The following is a 6,919-nucleotide window of genomic DNA, read 5'->3' on the forward strand; positions in this document are numbered from 1 at the left end:
AACAACAACAGTGGCTAATCATCATGACCATTTCTGCATGTTTGTTGGCTGCCTGAATGTCTTCCTGGTGAAGTGTCTGTGCATGTCATGTGTTCATTTAAAAAAAATTTTTTTTGGTCTTTTTTTGTCTTCTTCTTGTAAAGATGTTGTAGTTTTCTATAAATTTTAGATACTAACTCCTTGTCTGGTATATTGTTGCAAAAAACTTTTTTCCTAATCTCTTGGGAAATTTTTACTCTTATGGCAAAATCTTTTGATGTATATAGTGTTTAATTTTTAGGAGGTCCCAGTTATCTGTTTTGTCTTTTACTGCTTGTGTGTTTTTAGCGATACTTGACAGTATGTTCATGTCCTGTATTACAGCCTCTAAATTTGTCACTATATTTTCACCTGATGATCTTTATAGTTCTAGGTTTTCCACTTTGGTCATTAATCCACTTTGAGTTTGGTTTTGTATATAGTGTGATATATGGGTTTTGTTTCATTGTTCTGCAAATGGATTTCTTGTTTTGCCGGCACCATTTGTTGAAGAGACTGTCTTTTCTCCATTTAGTGTGTGTTGGTCCTTTGTTAATGATCAGCTAACTGTATATGGATGCACTTACATGTGTATTCTCAATTCGTTTCTATTGATCTATGTATTTATTGTTGTACCAGCACCAGTCTGTTTTTAGTACAGTGGTTGTGTAGTAGATTTTGAGATCAGGAAGTGAGAGGCCTTCAACTTTGTTCTTCATAAGTAACACTTTGCTTATCTGAGGTTTATTTCCTTTTCATATAATGGTAGTGATCAACTTTTCCATCTCTTTAAAGAATGATGTTGGAATCTGGATTGAGATTGCATTACATTTATATATTGCTCTGGGTAGTGTTGACATTTTCACAATATTATGTCTTCCTATTCATGAGCATGGTATGTTCTTCCATATTTTTAAGTCTCTTTTGGTTTCTTGCAGTAGTGTTTTGTAGTTTTCTCTGTATACGTCTTTTGTTTCTCTGGTTAGATTTATTCCTAAGTATTTCATCTTTTGGATGGCTATTGTAAATGGTATTGTTTTCCTGATTTCCTTTTCAGAGCTGTCTTTATTAGTGTAAAGGAATCCAATGGATTTTTATATATTGATCTTGTATTCTGCCACTTTGCTGAGTCTTCCAATGAGTTTCAATAATTTCTTTGCTGAGTCTTTGGGATTTTCTATGTTTAGGATCATACTATCTGCCAATAGAAAAACTTCTACTTCTTTGTTAATTTGGATGCCTTTAATTTCCCTTTCTTGCCTTATAGCTCTGGCTAAGATTTCTAGCATAGTATTGAATAGAAGTGGTGATAAAAGACACCCTTATTTGGTTCCTGTTTGCAAAGGGAATGTATTCAGTTTCTGAGGCTGACCTGGGAGGGAATGTTGGCTGTTGGAATAGCATTTACCCACATTATGCTCTCTGCCCATTATTCCCAAACCATGGCAGTCTCTGCCAAGGACCGATTAGACTTTCCTGTCACCATCTTCCTTAGAACTTATTATTGGATTGAATTGTGTCTTCCCAAAATATGTGATGTAAAGGAGCCCTGGGGGGCATGGTGGGTTAAGCATTCATTGTATTGCTAACCATAAGATTACTGGTTCAAAATCAGCAGCAGCTCTGATGGAGGAAGATGAAGCTGTCTGCTCCTGTAAAGACTTATAGCTTTGGGAACACTATGGGGCAGTTGTACTCTATCCTATAGATCACTATGAGTCACAGTGGATTTCAACATTGCAGTAGGTTGTATCTGTGATCATAGTCTCATTTGAGAGTGGGTTTTCCTTGTTAGATCAAGGAGGCACTGTTAGTATAGGCTTTATTTTACATCACTCTCTCTCGAGATGTAAAAGAGCAGATTAAGTCAGCAGCAAGCAAACAGAGTTGGGGAAGACAGATGTCAGGCTACAGGGAGATCACAAAGGAGCCAGGGAATAGCAGCTGACAAGAGACAAAGACCTGCCACCAGAGCCTGCAGAAAGATGGAGAAAGCCTGCCCTTAGAGCTGGCCCCCTGAATTTGAATTTTTAGTTTAAACTAAGAGACGAAAGCCAGGATGACCTGACTACATCATCTCTCATACTTTGGACATATTATCAGGAGGGACCATTCCTTATAGAAGGATATCATGTTGGGTAAAGTGGCCGTTCAGAGAAAAAGAGGAAGACCCTCAGTGAAATGGATTGGCACAGTGGCAGTGGCAATGGGTTCAAATGTGGCAACAATTGTGAGGTGGAGGCAGGACCAGGCAGTGTTTCATTCTGTTGTGTATTGGGTCTCTATGAATTGATATCGACTTGATGGCCCCTAACAACAAAGAACTGTGAGAAAATTGATTTTTGTTTGTTAAAACCATCCACTTGCGGCATTTCAGTTACAGCAGCAGTAGGGAACTAAGACAGGACTTCTTCTCTGAAGTGTTGCTGGGGCAAAACCAGAAAGTTCTTTTAACTCTCCATACTTTTAAAGAGGTGGGAACATGAGTGGGAAGAACTTCTGTTGCACCCGCCCATTCCACACAGAGACATCCTTTCATCCAGTGATCCATGCCTAACCAGATGATGGGGGCTGCTGCAACAAGCTACTGTGGGGGGATTTTGTCGTTGTTTTTAAGTGTCGTAGAGTTGATGCTGACACATGGTGACCCTGTGGGGGAAATGGGAGACAGGAAGCTGACAAGACACAGGGTAGGAGATTTTCCTCCAGGTTACAGCTGAGGGCGGGGCTTCCTCCAGTCATCAATGCCTCCCAGAAAATTCTAACTCAGAAATGGAATTAGAAAGTCATGACAAGATGAACAGAAGGCAAATATCAGCTTAATTCCTGCTGGGGTTTCCTGAAGGCTGGGCTATAGGCTTTGGTGCCCTCCATGCTGGCTGTGGGCACAGTGGGAAGGGCTGCAAACATATGATTAGTTACTGAAAAGTTGCATCTTGCAGAAAATAGTCAAATCTAAGGAAGGGTGGCAGCTGTTGCATTGAGCAGACACCCTAGGAAAGCTCTAAAGTTGTGGAATCTGCATATTTTCATCACCCCTGCCTACCAGTCCAGCCCAGAGCAGTCATTACAGGACTTTCCTGGAGGCTTCAGGAAGCCAGGGCTGGCGATTTGTCGAGATTTGTCTGGATAGTTGCAGGCTGCCAGATCCCGCAGACAGCTGCAGTTACTTGATTTTTTCATGCTGATCAATCTATGCCATGCATCTTATCAGTCGTGTCTCTACCCCACCATGGATGTCTTGGGAAATCATCATAAGAGAGTCCGAGTTCAGAATCTGTTCCTTTTCTGCAACATTGCTGGATTTGTTTAACTGTATTATTAGCTGGGAAATGATACAGACTGAAGTTCTGTCTCTTTCCAATTGGCACATTTGTTTATTGAATCCATGCACAACCATGGACTATGTGTGTCACCATCTCCACGCTTCAAAACCCCTCATTCCTCACAGAAGGAATGGTGATGAGTGTGTGAAAGAGAAACAGTTATGTTCAGACTTGAAATTTGGTGTAAAGGAAATTCTGTGGGTAGGACTGGTGGTGTTGTTGTTCGGTACACATGTCACAGAGCATTACTGCCCTGGAGGGGTTTCTAGGCTTTACGCTTTACAGAGAAGATCACTAGGCCTTAGTCCTGTGCCACCACTGGTTGGGTTGGAACTGCCAACTTTTGGTCAGCAGCCAAACACTGACCCATTGAGCCGACAGGGCTCCCAGAATTCTTTTGGATAACAGCAAAATGCTCTTTACCTTGCCCTAGTCAGTTTCTGAGTGGAGTAGGGGTGAGATCTGGGATTTGACCTTGGTTGTTATCTTTCTGATTTCTGTACAAAGTGTCACCCTGCTGTGATCCGGGAGATAATTACTATTTATAGATATAGATAGATAGCTGTCATTCTGCCAGCTCTAACTCAAAATGACCTTACATACTACAGAACAAAACATTATCTGGTCCTACATCAGCCCCAAGATTGCTGCCAATTACTATTTATATTGTTGTTGTTGATTCCAATTCATAGCAAACTTATAGGACAGAGTCAAACTACACAACAGGGTTTCCAAAGCTGCAATCTTTATGGGTGCAGATCACCACATCTTTTTTCCTGTAGAGCAGAGGGTGGGTTTGAACTGCTTACCCTTTCATTTGGCAGCTAAGCACTTAACCACTGCACCACCCTGGAGACTTCAAAGTTGGCAGAGTGGAATTTAGCGATCAGACTAGAGGGATGAGTTTGATGAAATTTTCCTTGTTGAACCATTAACCTGGCTTAAATTAAATCATAAAATCTTACAACTGAGTGGGAATAGTCTACTTCAATCCATTCATTTTGCAGATGAGGAAACCAAAGTGTAGCTGGATGACAATCTGAAAGACCCAGATCAATGGCGGAGATCTCCAGGTATAGCCAGACTATGGGTGTATCCAGCTTCCAGGTGTACCCACGATTTCATTTTGGTTGCAAACAATAGAAACCAATCCTGGAAAACTTTCCAAAAGTTTATTGGATGTATTGGAAAGATATTGGAAGCTTCCCTAAATGGGAGAGGACTTGGAGAACCAGATTTGGAAATGGACAAGAAATAAGGCTCCTTTGGGTGGCCAGGAAGAGGGTCATATAAGATTTTGATAATGGGAGTAGTTTGGTCAGGATGGAATTAGACCTCAACTTTTTTAGTCTGCATGTAACTTGGCTGATTTGTCAAGTTCCCCAGAGTGAGCATCCACTTAGCTTAGCCTGGTTGTGGAACAAATACTGTTTGGGGGCTGCCTATGTCCCTTGGCATACTACAGAGGTCCCCTGCAGATAGTGTTCTTTCTGCTGATGGCTTTCTGCATTTCTCTGCCTATGGGCACTCTCTTTCTCTCTGGGGGGCATGACTGGCCTGAGTGTAGGGCAGGACAGAAGTAGAGAAAACTCAACTTCCTATGAATGATTCCTATGAGGTCAGGAGTTCTCAGTAAGACACTCAGTCTCTCAAAGTTTCCAAAATGGCATTGGTCCTCAGTTGTCCATGTGGTGACGTGTTGATGTACCTATACATTCCTCCTTCCCTCGCCCACTTCCTGGGATCACCTCCCAAAGAAAATACATCTAAATCTTATTTGAGGCCTCACTTTTGGAAAGCTAAACTAAGATAAGTCTTTTGCTAGTGTCTTGGCCAGGGGAAAACAGAATACCTGATTAATAGTTCCATGAAACTATATCCAATGGAGAGGAAAGGATTCTCTCTAAGGAAACTTAGGTGTCTTTGAAAAATGCCTTTGGGAAAATTTCAAAACTAAAGCCCACGACACTAGCTCACTGACCTCTTGGATTTTGAACATTGGTTCTTGGAGTACTTTTGAAGTCTGTGTTCTTTGTTGTTGTTGTTAGGTACCATCATGTCGGTACTGACTCATAGTAACCCTATGCACAATAGGACGAAACACTGCCCAATCTTGTGCCAACCTCACAATCTTTACTACACCTGAGCCCATTGCTGCTGCCACTGTACCAATCCATCTTGTTGGTGGTTTTCCTCTTTATCTCCAACCCTCTACTTTACCTAACATGATGTCCTTCTCCAGGGAGTGGAGTGGTGGTTGTGTTCTTTAGAGTTTACGTATTTATTATTTCACAGAACTATCTCATAAATCTGTTGTTTCCTCAGTCCTCAAATGGGGCAGGGCCTGCTTCTTATTCCAATCTCTGTGTTTTCCTTTCAGATATTTTCCCAGCCTTCTTGGTAACTATATGTGGTCAGGGGACTAAGTGTGAATTAATGGGGGGCAAGTAGATCCACCACTTGTCTGTCAGTTTATTGTACTGTGGTGGCTTGTGCGTTCCTGCGATTCTGAAAGCTATGCCACAGGTATTTTAAATACCAGCAGGGTAACCCATGGTGGACAGGTTTCAGATGAGCTTCCCAATGAAGACAGACTAGGAAGAAGGAGTGATGAACTACTTCCGAATAGTCACTGAAAACCTTATGAATAGCAGAGAAACAAGATCAGATATAGTGCCAGAAAATGAGCCCTTCAGGTTGGAAGGCACTGAAAATGTGACTGGCATTGAAAAGGCACTGAAAAGAGCTGCCTCCTCAAAGTAGGATTGACCGTGATAACAAAAATGCAGTAAAGCCTGTGGGAGTAAAGCCCTCAGGACCTTCATTTGCTGAAGGGGCACAACTCAAAATGAAGAGAAACAGCTGTAAACATCCATTAATAATTGGAACATGGAATGTAAGAAGTATGAATCTAGGAAAATTGAAAATTGTCTAAAATGAAATGGAACACATAAATATCAATATCTTAGGCATTAGCTGAAATGGATGAGTATTGGCCATTTTGAATCTGACAACCATACAGTTTACTATGCCGGGAATGATAAATTGAAGAGGAATTGTGTTGCATTCATCGTTAAAAAGAACACATCAAGATCAGTCATGAGGTACAATGCTGTCTGTGATAGGATAATATCCATGAGCCTACAAGGAAGATCAATTAATACCACTGTTATTCAAATTTATGCACCAACCACTAAAGTCAGTGAGGATGAAACAGAAGAATTCTAGAATTCTACCAACTTCTTCAATTTGAAATTCATCAAACATGCAATCAAGATGTATTGATCATTACGGGTGATAGGAATGCAAAGGTTGGGAACAAAGAGGAAGGATCAGTAGTTGGAAAATATGGCCTCAGTGATAGAAATGATGCTGGAGATCACATGATAGAATTCTACAAAACCAATGATTTGTTCATTTCAAATACCTTCTTTAGACAGCATAGGAGATGATTACACACATGGACATCACCAGAAGAAATATACAGAAATCAAATTAACTTCATCTGTAGAAAGAGATGGTGGAAAAATTCCCTATCATCAGTCAAAACAAGGCCAGGGGCAGATTGTGGAACA

The sequence above is a fragment of the Chrysochloris asiatica genome, unplaced genomic scaffold (assembly GCF_000296735.1).
Source record: "Chrysochloris asiatica unplaced genomic scaffold, ChrAsi1.0 scaffold00045, whole genome shotgun sequence".
Taxonomy (NCBI): Eukaryota; Metazoa; Chordata; class Mammalia; order Afrosoricida; family Chrysochloridae; genus Chrysochloris; species Chrysochloris asiatica.